This window comes from Balaenoptera borealis (assembly GCF_965194805.1).
Source record: "Balaenoptera borealis genome assembly, chromosome: 13".
Classification (NCBI taxonomy): Eukaryota; Metazoa; Chordata; class Mammalia; order Artiodactyla; family Balaenopteridae; genus Balaenoptera; species Balaenoptera borealis.
In genome coordinates, this window is record NC_138870.1 from 61,214,803 (window position 1) to 61,228,924 (window position 14,122).

The window sequence follows — 14,122 nt, forward strand, 5'->3', positions numbered from 1 at the left end:
TTCTTAATTGTTTTGGGTTTGTTTTTGTAGGTCCTTTTCTTCTCTTGAGTTTCCCACTTAAAGAAGTTCGTTTAGCATTTGTTGTAGAGCTGGTTTGGTGGTGTTGAATTCTCTTAGCTTTTGCTTGTCTGTAAGGCTTTTGATTTCTCCATCGAATCTGAATGAGATCCTTGCTGGGTAGAGTATCTTGGCTGTAGGTTCTCTCCTTTCATCAATTTAAATATATCGTGCCACTCCCTTCTGGCTTGTAGAGTTTCTGCTGAGAAATCAGCTGTTAACCTTATTGGAGTTTCTTTGTATGTTATTTGTCGTTTTTCCCTGCTGATTTTAATAATTTTCCTTTGTCTTTAATGTTTGTCAGTTTGATTACTATGTGTCTCGGTGTGTTTCTCCTTGGGTTTATCCTGCCTGGGACTCTCTGTGCTTCCTGGACTTGGGTGACTATTTCCTTTCCCATCTTCAGGAAGTTTTTGACTATAATCTCTTCAAATATTTTCTAGGGTCCTTTCTGTCTCTCATCTCCTTCTGGGACCTCTGTAATGCGAATGTTGGTGCATTTAATGTTGTCCCAGAGGTCTCTTAGGCTGTCTTCATTTCTTTTCATTCTTTTTTCTTTATTGTGTTCCACAGCAGTGAATTCCACCATTCTGTCTTCCAGGTCACTTATCTGTTCTTCTGCCTCAGTTATTCTGCTATTGATTCCTTCCAGTGTATTTTTCGTTTCAGTTGTTGTATTGTTCATCTCTGTTTGGTTGTTCTTTAATTCTTCTAAGTCTTTGTTAGATATTTCTTGCATCCTCTCGATCTTTGCTTCCATTCTTTTTCCGAGGTCCTGGATCATCTTCATTATCATTATTCTGAATTCTTTTTCTGGAAGGTTGCCTATCTCCACTTCATTTAGTTGATTTTCTGGGGTTTTATCTTGTTCCTTCATCTGGAACATAGTCTTCTGCCTTTTCATTTTGTCTGTCTTTCAGTGAATGTGGTTTTCACTCCACAGGCTTCAGGATTGTAGTTCTTCTTGCTTCTGCTATCTGCCCTCTGTAAGATCACTTCTTTATAACCTGCAAATAGATTTTTTCTTCAACATGAAAATTACACAAGACTGCCTGTCTTCTACCAAAGTTCATTCTTCTTCAAGTGTCGCTTTCAGTCAGGCTACACTTGACAGTTCTCTGGCTTGAGTACAGAGACAGCAAAGTGTCTGCAAATGAGTATCTGAGATTTGGAGGCCTGTCTGTTTATGACATTAATATGAATACCAAAAGGACCTTTTATAACTAAAGGTTATAATTTAATGTTTGAATGAATGAGATTACTTAAGAAAAAGTATCAAGAAATATTGAGAAATATTAGAGTAAATCTATAGAAGGGAATCCTGAATTTGGGAATCCAGAAAAAGAAGTCAGTGTAGATGAATTATAAAATCTGTATTTAGTTTTATACAATCATTTTCTTCCTGGAGTCTCCACCCGGGATAGTCTTTGTCCCAAATAAGACTGCTGTCATACTTATTTACTGTTTTCTTTTTTTCCTATTGTTTTCTGCTAATATTTCACACATTGATACGTTTACTTAGTCATCTCATTTAGTAGACATGTATTGAATGTATAGTCATGCAGAAAGATGCTGGGGTTTGTGGATCATGACCCCTCCCCTCCTGACTCCCAGTGGTGTGGCAAATAGTTGTTAATATGTAAATTCTCAAAATAAGACAGACTGTGCTTTACGTCAACATAGATGTAAGAATAGATATAAAAAGCAACTTCTCTAGGAGAATTGTAAGAACAATTTTAATTCTGGATTTTGAGTTAGGAAAGATTTCTTTTAAAAAAAGTGGCATTAGACTTAATCGAAGACTTAAGTCATATTTGAGTTAAGACGATTTGGGCAATTGGAGCATTTTTCATGCATGAAGAACTTGTTCAAATGCAAGGATAATGGGAAGTGCAGGGAAACCAGAGAGACTAATCTTTACATAGTCTCTCAAAAAACAATACAGGTCACAATGTGGGAGAGGAATTATAAAGAAGAAAGAGACAGACGTAAGAAAATACTATTCTCCTAAGAGTCACATGCCCATTCATTTTTCTTTCTGTCAATATAATTTTATATTATATAAAAAATATAAATGTACTGATGTATACCATATATATTTTATACACCTCACTATTATATACATCAATATACATAATAAAAATAAAATTTAGCAAAGAAAAATTGGAAAGAAGAATGAATTGAACCACATAACTATATATTATGCATATAAACTTGTTTATAGATAATTATCAAATATCTGAATATTTTGCATGATGAAAAAGCAGATGTTTAGATTACTCAGATAATACGCAATTTAGTGATTTATTAGAAGTTAGTGCTGTACTCTAATTTTCAGACAAAATGTCCAACTGACACTTAAGTTTCATTACACTAACATATATGGTTGTTTGCATAATAAACCACATTTACTTAACTTGTCAGCATTCAACTTAATTCAGCAATGTCTGTTTAAGAAGTACCATGTCATCTTTTATATTAAACAGAAATTGGGGAAGTATTTGTATTCAAAACATATCAGAAACATGATTTGGAGTGATTCTGTTAAGTATTTAATTTGTGACATTTGCTAGCACAATATTATGCAAGTGTCTCTTAAAGGTCTTATTTACGTAGCATGTTTGACATGCCTTGTTCACTAACATAAATTCATGTTGTATTTTTCTTAATAAGCTAAATTTCATATGGGTTTCCAGCTGTGATAGTTTAACTCCGACAAGGAACAATTGTTCTGCAATAAGTGACGAGGATACCATTTGTTGGCCGATATTTAAGAAAGCCTGTTGTTTGTAAATTCTAAAATGAATTTGGGATTAAAGAGTATTTAGAGTCCTACAAACAAATGCTGTTTCCTGAATTCGTAAAACAAAATTAAATTAACTTAACTCATTCAATACTGTTATTGGTTTGGGACATTTTAGCCTTCCATTTGGTTCAGAAATTTAAACAATGTAAGTATTTTTATCACTTACTCTTAAACCATTGCTCTGGTAATACTTTTATACTACTTTAATGGGAATTACAATATGTTCATGAATAATTTGATTTTTAAGAGAAAATTATTATTCATAAGATCTTGTTTAAAGCATACTCTAAATGTCTGGCTAATTAAATTCAACTTATTTCATTTTTCTTCTATTAGATGTTTCTGTTAAAAAATGGTAGCACCAAAATATTCCTAGAAAGCTCTACAGATACATCATGGAATAAGGGGTTTTCCACCAGCAAGATTAAGACAAAGATACAACATCTGTTGACTCTGCATATATTTCACTGAGAAATAGCAATCAGTGTTCTCCCACCTTCAAACCTCTATATACATCTCACCTGTTGAATCCCTTGCTCTTGGTTACAATGGATAAATGTCTATCCTTCAATCTAGGCCAATGCCTCCACTGTGTACTGGGTTTCATCCTCTTGCCTGTTTGGGGAGGTTGCTTAAGCAGAGCTGTCTCTTCTCTCTTGAATCATCAAATTTTCCTTCTCTACTTTATTACCCTTATCTGCATAGAATATTATATTTTATTCTTAATAAACACCCCTTGACTGACATCCCCCCCAGACTATTTCCTTATGCCTTTGTATTCTTTTAATGTAAAGCCCCAATTCCTTTTTTCCCCTTCTCTTTTAAAACCACTCTAATTATATTTTCATTCTTAGCATTTGACCAAATCTTTCCAGTCAGGTCAAATATTAACTCCACATTGCAAAATCCAATTAGTCTTCAACTTAGTTGACTTGCTTTCTCAAGCACATTTTATAGCAATGATCATTCTCCCCTCGAAACACTTTCTTCATTTTATTTCCTAGATGCCATATTCTTTTTGTTTGTTTGTTTGTTACCCACTCACTTGTCATTTCTCTTTCATCTTTTTTGATGAACTCAACTTTTCTCAACTTCTAAATGCTGAAATACTCCAGAACCCATTCTTCAGATATATTTATACTCATAAGTTATAATTTGACATATATATATATATATATATATATATATATATATATGGTTATTATTTTCAATCTCCTTGTGGGAGCCTGGGACTTCTAGGCTTCTAACCCCAATCTCTCTCCTGAATTCTAGGTTTCAAAATTTAACTATGTGTGTTCTATCTGCCTGGAATGTTCTTCCCCAGTTGTAAACATGGCTTGCTTCTTCAATGAATTCATGTCTGTGCTCAAATGTCAATTTATTAGAGCAGTCTTCCCTGATTATCTTATGTAAAATTTGAGAGTCCATCTTCCCCAGTATTCTCTTTTCCCTTACCCTGCTTTATTTTTCTTCATAGCGATAGTCAGTACTTGGCATGATTGTATTAAGCTGTTTCTTTGTTTATTAACTGCCTCTTCTACCTAGAATGTAAACTCCATGAAATCTTTATTTGGTTTGTTCTCTGCATCATTTTCAGTTTCTATAGTAATGCCTGACACAGTGAGTCCTCAACAATTGTTTGTTAAATTCACAAAATCAATCTTTAAATTTACCTTAGTGTGACAGTTTTCCCCCAAAGTGTTGGTACCTGTATTCATACTCCCACTGGGATGTTTGAGAGATAGTTTCCTCACATCCCTATCTATAATTGGTATTATTAAACTCCCAAAGTTTTTGCTTGGCTAATGGCTGTGAAATGCTATCTTCCTGTTTAATTTACATTTCTTTGTTTATTAGTGAGATTAAGACTCTTTTATGTGTTTATTGCCCAGTTTCTTACTTTTTAAATTTTCTGTGTATATCCTTTCCCCATTTTCCAATAGGGTCTTTCTTTGTTTTAAAATTTGGTTGCTTATGTATTTAATCATTGATTAATGGAAGGTTTTCTTTGTATTCTGGATACTAATCTTTGGTTGCTAATAATACTGTAATTTATCTTTTAATTTATGATGTCTTTTATCACGCAGATGTTTTTAACTCAGATGTAGTCTACTTGTCCATTTGCTCTTTTATGCTTCATGCTTTTTGCTTTGTTTAAATGTCCTTCTTTATCCCAAATTCTTAAAGCTAGGCTTTGAGATTTTTTTCTAATATTTTTAAAGTTTTATATCTTATATTAAGTTCTTTAATCCATTTGGATATTTTTTGTTGTTTCTTTTTTGTGTGATGTACAATGTAATGTCATTTTGGTTTAGATAATCAATCTTCTCAGTGCCACTTATTGAATTTCCTGCCCTACTCCCACTCATGTGTGATACCATCTCTGTTGGCTATCGCCAGTATCAGCTTTGGTGCATTTGCGCCAAAATTCTGATCCCTGGTTTACATGTGCATTCCTGCTTCAATAATTCTGTCTAAGGTCTAACCACTATAGCTTTTTAGGTTTGATATCGGGTATGATGATTCTCCCTGTCTTGTTCTCTTTCAAAATTGCTATTGTTAACTGTTTGCCAATCCATATGTATTTTCAGATGAAGACAGTTTCTAGAAAAAAAAACTTTGAAGATTTTCTACATTAATTTTGGAATAATTGACATTTATTTGTAAAAGTTTGACATTTTTAAAATTGTAAAAAGATTGTAAAATTGTAAAAAATGCCATTTGTAAAAATTGAGATTTTTACAGTAACAATTCTCCTTAGCTTTGTGAGGAATATATATAGTTCTTCATTTGTAGGTCCTTGAGTCTGGATAATTTCTGTAATTTTCTCCATGAAAACTCTGAACAAACTTTTAATTTCTGCCCATAATTTTTGGTTTTTCCATATTTGTTTGTATATTTGCTCTTGAGAATAGGATTCTTTCTAAATTAATTCTTCAAATTAGTTTTTACTGATTTATGTTAACTTTCTTGATATTTATGTATTAGTCTGTGTCAGGCAAACATGCTGCACTTTTTTATTGATTTTATAGATTAGTTCTATAGATTCTCTTGGATTTCTGTAAGGACTTTCACATTATCTCTATAGAATACTAATTTATTTCTTCATTTCTAGCTTTTGCTTATAATTCTGTTATTTGTTCATTTATTTTACTGTGTTTTTGAATATAAGTATTAATAAGGAACATTCTTGTCTTATTCCCAACATAACGGAGAGGACTTACAATGTCTCACCACTCAGTATATTTTTGGAAGAGGGCCTTTAACATGTTAATGAATTCCCTTCTCTTTCTAGTTTATTGACATAATATTTTGAATGAATGCTAAGTCATAACAAATGTTTTTCATCTTCTCAATAATTTCTTTATTTTCTATTTCATTAATTTCTGCTCTTAATAAGTTATACTTTCATGAACATTCATTGAGTTTACAGTATTGTTATGTTTCAGATTTCTTTAATTGAATGCTTTCATGTAAGTACTATTTCTGGCACTGTTGAAAGCTCCGTGTTTTCTTGTCTCAGATCTGTGGTCCTCTTTTTTGGTTTCCTATTGACTTAAATATATATTACCCTGTTTGAATACCAATGCTTGAGAATACTAAAAAACAAAAGGCTGCAGTGTAGGATATAAGCTGACTTTCATGGTAGGGAAGATTGAATAGCCATGTGTTGGCTACAAGCTCATGGTTTGGATTGCTGATTTGAATCTAGCAAGTTGTTGGTGGATACTTTTCTTAGCTAGGACCATCTTTCACTGGCAATGGAAAAGTTATGGCACTGACAACTAACAGGTGTGCCAATAATAAGTCTAAATGTTCTGACCTACATCTAATTGTGGAAAGAAAAAACGCTCATATGAAACAATTAGTGAGTGATGTAAAATAATTTGATAAATTATGTAGTTTAGACATAAAGGATTTATGACTGCAGAGGAGAGAAAAGCATTGAGGACTAACATATTTGTAGGAAGTTTCATACTATAGTATGGACTTTCCCTGTGCTTTTGAATAATTTATGGGGCTTAGAATATAAGATTGAAAAAGAATGTCATTGCAGTTGAAGTAAATAGCATGATTAAAGCATGAAGGTATAAGGTATGCTCGTGGGATATGAGAAGTTCAGCTTAACTAGAGGCTGATTATTTGGCCATATGGAAAAAGTATTGGTAGGTAATGGTGAGTTTCACTGTGTATGGCCTTGATTTACTACCATAGGAATTGTTTTTAGAAAGGAAAGAGTTTGAGGGCAGGGTGCTAACATAAAAACGATGGTAATGATAAAGATGATGGCAATAACTACAAACTTCGGTTGAAGCAAATTATATGCCAAACACTCTTCCAAGTACTTTATATGAATGATTTAAATGAATGCTCAGAAAAATCTTGAGGTAATTATTATCACCATAATCATCATCGGTAAAAGTAATCTTTGTTGCTGTTGTTCTGTTCTAATTGTAGACACTTAGGCAGCTTCTATAACATGCCTAAGCTCTCACATCCAGTAGATGACAGAACTTGGACTTTTAGCAGACATTATGCTTCTTCAGAAGTAATTATTAAAATTAGTCTGATGTGGTCCATAAGATGGACTTGTGAAAGTGAGAATGCTTCTGAGGTTGTCACTGAGAGGCGGTGAAATAATTCAGCCGTGTAGTGATAGAAACTTAACCTCAGGAAGTAATAAGTCAAAGAGGACTCCAAGGTTCCAGGTGCGAGTGACTGGGGCAGTGGGGCATTAATTCTGCTTTTTTTGTCAAATTAACTTTCTTTTTTTGTCCTTTTTTTCCCCTCTTCCTCTTCTCTCTCTCTCTCTCTCTCTGTATTTCTCTCCTCCTTTCATTTGGGTAATCAATTTGAGCTATCATACTCTTGTAAAAAATAAAGGAAAAAACATGTTTTTGAAAAACCATGGAGGATTTAAGATATGCTTTTACTCCAGACCGAAGACATTCTTTAGTAACAAATCATGTTAGAACATCACATAATCTCCACACATGTCCAGATATAGTGCAAAGACATCATTTAGAAATTTACATTAAAAAAGTACTTTAATTTAGGATCAATAGACTAATCCTTTCAGTAATTTAGAAAGTAACAAGAAAGTCTCACCTTGTAGGTTTCTGTGCTAATCAAAGAACTCAACAACTGAATGAATGGAGACAATTTCCGGTAACTACTATACCTGTGTCACTTTGAACAGATTACCTGTTCCTTTGTCTCAGTTTCTCCCATATGTAGACTGAATATAATGATACCTTTTTCCTTACCTGCTTCTATCCTTGAGAAGAGCAAACACATCTGTAATGTGGAATATTGGAATATAAATGCTAAAGGACTTCTTTTATATCTATATCTATATCTATATCTATCTATCTATATATCTTTATCGGTATATAGTTGCTTTACAACGTTGTGTTAGTTTCTGCTGTACAACAAAGTGAATCAGCTATATGTATATATATATCCCCATATCCCCTCCCTCTTGAGCCTCCCTCCCACCCTCCCTATCCCACCCCTCTAGGTGGTCACAAAGCACCGAGCTGATCTCCCTGTGCTATGCAGCAGCTTCCCACTAGCCATCCATTTCACATTTAGTAGTGTATATATGTCAATGCTACTCTCTCACTTTGTCCCAGCTTCCCCTACCCCACTGTGTCCTCAAGTCCATTCTCTACTTCTGTGTCTGTATTCCTGCCCTGCCACTAGGTTCATCAGTACTGTTTTGTTTTGTTTTTTTTTAGATTCCATATATGTGTGTTAGCATATGGTATTTGTTTTTCTCTTTCTGACTTACTTCACTCTGTATGACAGACTCTAGGTCCATCAACCTCACTACAATAATTTCGTTCTAAAGGACTTCTTGAGAAGACTAAGAAGGAAAAGGTTTTATTTGGGTGTGTGTGTTACTTAACATTAGAGTATACTCAGTACCAACTTATTCCAGTGACCTATCATCCAACAATTTATACTTATTTGTACTTCAGCATTTAAAGTCGCCCTATTGGGTTAGGTCTTCTGAGAAGGAAACACGATGGTGTGAGATATTTACCTGGGAAAAGAGCCAGAGAAGGAAGTGAGAGTTCCTTGAGACCACACTGCAGCTCACAGCCTGTGCAAGGAGAGAGGGAAGGGAGAAAGTCATAGGCTTGGAGTGAACTGAGGGAAGTGCAGCCTTCATGGTGGCAAATGCAAAGGAGCAATAGTAGGAAATCTAAGCAGTGCCTTTTCACAGCTGCCACATCCATGCACAGCACCTGATAAAAACATCACTATTTTCAACTTTGCTAGCCCTTTGTTCTTACTGAACCTGCCTGAACTAGCTTTATGTCTCCTAGTCCATCAACATGTTCTATTCTGCTAGCCAGTTTATGTCTTCTGTTCATCCTCAATCCTGGGCATATTAATCAGCTATTTCAACTAGGTCTCTTCCATTAGGTTTCCCTTTGTCCTCTTCTGGGAACACCTATTGATTCTAAGCTCTGAGTAAGTCTAAGAATTTCTTTTCTTTTTCCAAGTTCTTACTATACCCAGTGTTTCTGAAGAGTATCATGTAACTATTTTGATTTGAGATCACAAGAAAGTCATCCAAATTGGTTAAGATGACTGATTTTGGAGTTGCGCATGACTGGGTTTCTAATCCTGGCTCCCCTGCTCACTACCTGTGTTAATTTGGTCAAGTTACACACATCCATTCAAGTCTCAATTTTATGATCTGACAAATAAGGATAGTAGCATTTTCCTTACAATATTGTGACTATGGCACATAACAGTTGCTTAATGAATGACAACAATGTCATTAATAATTTCAACTAGGACTTAGGACTTTTCTGCACATTTCCACATGTTTTGGACTCCTTTATACCTTCTCACTGGAGTTAATTCAAACCTAGTTCTACTCTTCCAAATCACATAATCTCCTTCATTACTGAACAGTGACAGGCCATCTCTCATTCAGTAGTTATTGAGAACCTGCTATGTGCCAGAAAGTTTTTTGCAGTGAATCTACAGTGGTGAGTCACACAGACCAAGTCTCCACCTCGATGAAGCTTACAGTCTATTTCGTCAACTTCATTGTTTTATACTTCAAAAATTTTAACTTATTTTTTACTTCCATTTTCTGTCTTAGGCCTGTCTCAGAGGAAATTTGTCCTTATCCTTTTCCAAGACTAACCCTAATTGTCTTCTTATTTGGCTATCCTAGAGTTTTGTTCCAGCAACCATCTCTCGTACTACTGTGTATCTAGTAGTACCTATCTCTACTAGATTATCTTTTTCTTTGCATGAAATTTTCTCCCACAGTTTTAAGAACAAAAACACAAACAAACCTCATGTGAACATGCTTATTGCTTTCTCTTTTCTTCCTCTGTTTCCATTATTTTGCAATCTGGCTTTCACTGCAAGTCTATTTAAATAGCTCTCTCTTAAACGTGACCTACTTTGGTCTTCTCTTAGCTATTTTTTTTCGTTAAAACTGAAGCACTCATTCTTAAAATATGTTTTCTTTGCCACCACGTATACCCAGTTCTCCTTCTATTTGTTTTTTTAATCACAGTGTGCCATCCTTTGCTCTTTATTTCAATTTTTTTCATTGATTTTCTCAACAGGTATTCATTGAGTGCTTATTACAGGCGCTCAAGTGCAAGTCATACAGAGTCCATAGTTTCTAAATTCTGTTTTCTATCTCCCTCACTAAAACCTCAGAACTCTTCTCTTGGCAATCTCACCCCCTACAAATCCTAATTTATGTCTTCAGTCAAAACCTTCCAGTTAATTTCATTCCTATGGTCACATTTTCCTTCTGTTCCTCTGGTTCCCTATTTGTTCCTCAAACTCCACCTGTTTCAAATGAATCCTACCATATTCACCTAACACTTTCTTTTAAATTCCAAATATCTGCTAATATCATCTTCTAGTCACTCAGGCTTTCAGATTTAAAATGATTTTTGTTCTCTTGCTTAAACCTATCTCTGGTTTTTATCCTCACTGCTACCATTTGCTCCTGGTTATTTTACTTCCTCCTTGGAGTATTGTAGATGAGTCCTCACTTTTTTAACCACTTTTCCAAAAATTCTTCCTGATCCTCTAACAGAGTTCAAATGTCTTAGTCCTGGTATTCAATCTTCTCTAACAACTGCTTCAATCTTCTATTCCATTGACTCTTCTATCACCTAGTTGTAAGCCCTTTGTCTTTCAGTATTACCTCAGCCACTTGTGCTTTTCACTTTCACACCTGCGTGGCATCACACAAAGGCTGTTCCTCCCATACCATGCATGCTCTGTGTTTACCTTTGCTCGTGGAATCCCATCCATCCTTCAGAGTCCAACACAAGTGACACTTCTTTAGATCCTCTTTACCCTTCATCCTCCCTCTCTTCTGAGATACTGTAGAATATTTTATTTCTTTTGTCATTCATCTTATACTACATTGTATATTCTCATCTCACTTAGGAGGGTTTGAGGTCCTTGAGGATAGAGACTTGTGACATTCCTATTTATGCTTTACAGGATCCTGAGCACGCAGCCTTCCTCAGTAGGCATAGGTTAAAAGAATAAAGTAGTGGAGAAGATCTTCCTCTCTTCAAAGTGATTACTTATCACTGAAGTACAAAGATAAGATAAAGTAATAAACTGTCTATCCTGGCTGAGTAGTCTTCTAGAATGGCAAATATAATAAGTAATTGCTATGTGTGCAACTAATTTCTCTTCCTCTCTCATCCAGGTATTGTGTTAAGGAGCAGCTTTCTCAGCCAGGCAGAGGGAACAGGGGTACCAAGTCATAAGGACACAGTCCTTTCTCCGGAGATGTTTACTGTCTTTGAGACTGACATGCATGCAAATGATCGCATGTAAAATAAAAGAAATTTTAGCTACGAACTTATATGAAAAAGATACTACAAATACAAAAATTACTAAATGACTAATGGGTTTATAAGCATACTCTTGTAGAATAGTCTTTATGAAACCTTAAAAAAATCAGGTAGTGGGACTTTCCTGGTGGTCCGGTGGGTAAGACTCCGCACTCCCAATACAGGGGGCCTGGGTTCGAACCCCGGTCGGGGAACTGGATCCCACATTTATGCCGCAACTAAGAAGTCTGCATGCCTCAACTAAGAGTCTGCATGCTGCAACTAAGACCAGGCAGAGCCTAAATAAATAAATAAATACTAAAAAATTTTTTTTTAAAAAATCAGGTAGTAGTTTCCATCCTAATATCTCTCTGAACTTTAGTATAGCAAATGTAGTGATAAGTTTTCTTGATTAAGTTTCAGAATTATACAAATCTTGCAGAAATAGTATATTTATTTCCCATAAAGCTCTTTAGGCTGCGTAACATCCAGTTTGCTTGATTGGGGCTAGAATTTTGAATCACAAGTGAGTATAAATTACAATGTTGTAAGTTATATTTACTTTGGTGAAAAAATATTTTAAAGACACAATGAAAGGGGATTCATTGTTTTCTTTTTTGAACAAAGGTTTACAATGAGTTTTGCCTGCATTAAGAGGTATGATCTTTGTTATAACCCATATATAGTAGGTACTTAGTATGTGTTGGCTGCATGATGACACTTGGAGAGCCCATCTGCCTATGAAGTTCTATGAAACAGAGATTTTTAAAATTGAGCTTTGGAAAGAAAAGGCTAGTTAAATATAGAAGAATGCATGCATACTACTCTGGAGAACTTAAAATGTTCAAATTGGCAAGACAGACATATTTTTGAAAAGTTAATTAAATTATACAATATAATAATAATAGGGAGTTCAGTAATATTATATAACTTTTAAATATTGATTATATTTCCAGATTTTCTTTCCTGTTAGTACTCTGCTACAGCTCAACCTAGACAGGAAAATGGGTACATTCTTTTTTCTTTTTTTATAAATTTATTTATTTATTTTTGGCTGCGTTGGGTCTTCGTTGCTGCGTGCGGGCTTTTCTCTAGTTGTGGCAAGCAGGGTATACTCTTCGTTGCCGTGCGCGGGCTTCTCATTGCGGTGGCTTCTCGTTGCAGAGCACAGGCTCTAGGTGCATGGGCTTCAGTAGTTATGGCTCGAAGGCTCTAGAGTGCAGGCTCAGTAGTTGTGGCTCACGGGCTTAGTTGCTCCGCGGCATGTGGGATCCTCCCGGACCAGTGCTCGAACCCGTGTCCCCTGCACTGACAGGTGGATTCTCAATGACTGTGCCACCAGGGAAGCCCGGTACATTCTTTATGGTTAGGAAGAACTCTTTTGCCATTAGCCCATGCTAAATTGATAGTTTTTACAGCCCGACAAGAGACCAAGTCTTTATTACCTAGAGGGAAACACTTAAATCATCTGAAGATGGCTGTTCTGTACTGAAGGAAAGTTTGAGTTGTCTGCTCGAGATTCTGTCTCACGCCCCAGGTGGCAAGGGTTAGTTTTTCTGCCGAACTGACAGTTTCCACCCTCAGGGTGGGTAGATTAGATTGGAAAATATATAGGAGGGGAGCTTGTCAAGGAAATTCAAGGAGCAGAGTTGATAAGTTCTAAAGGGAATTCTAACCTGGTCGCCAGATTGAATCATAAATGCTTATATTTTATGGATTTATACAAGTGTGCAGAAGATACAGACTAAGAAGCAAAAGAAAGAGCAAAGAGTAGAAGGTGTGGGCAGAAAATATACCAGAAGAGGCATAGAACTCTATGGCTTGTCCAGCTCATCATTTGTTGAGTTGTGAATAAAATACCAATTTTGAGAGCAACTGTGGTGATGACTGAAAGTTTCTGAGACATTTCTTTAATGGTGATTCATGGAGCCTGAGTACTGTATTGCATTAAAAATTTGGAATTACAGGAAACAATTCTGGTAACAAACAATGGAAATTCATTCTTGCATCTCTGTACTGACTGCTGCAGTCCAGCCCCAGGCAGGATGAGTCTATATGTGGTTCTTATGATTCTCTTATAAAAAAGAGACACCTGGTAAGAAATTAGTGGGAAATGTAGTCATAAAGGGATTTATTTCCCTTAAAACCAGGCTATCATTTATACTTAAACTTTTGCTGCTTATAATTCACTGCTTCATAGTTAAAACAATTTGGTGCAGATTGAAATATCTCCTTGAAGGCTTATTTATATTTTACATACAGATTTGTGACCATCCAGGCTTAGCCATCATTTCTTGGAATGTTTCGTATTGATTACAGGTCAGCCTTTTTGCACTGGTAATGCTCTACAATAAAATAACTGTTCTCAAAGTGAGATAGACTCTTAAATTAGTATTTTCTTCTATTATTCTAA

General features: G+C 35.2%; 1 protein-coding gene across 1 annotated transcript in view; it reads left to right on the forward strand.

Moving 5' to 3' along the window:
* Positions 1-14,122, forward strand: part of TRHDE (thyrotropin releasing hormone degrading enzyme) — a 416,748-nt gene that overhangs the window by 266,115 nt on the left and 136,511 nt on the right. The gene's annotated exons all lie outside the window — the stretch shown is intronic.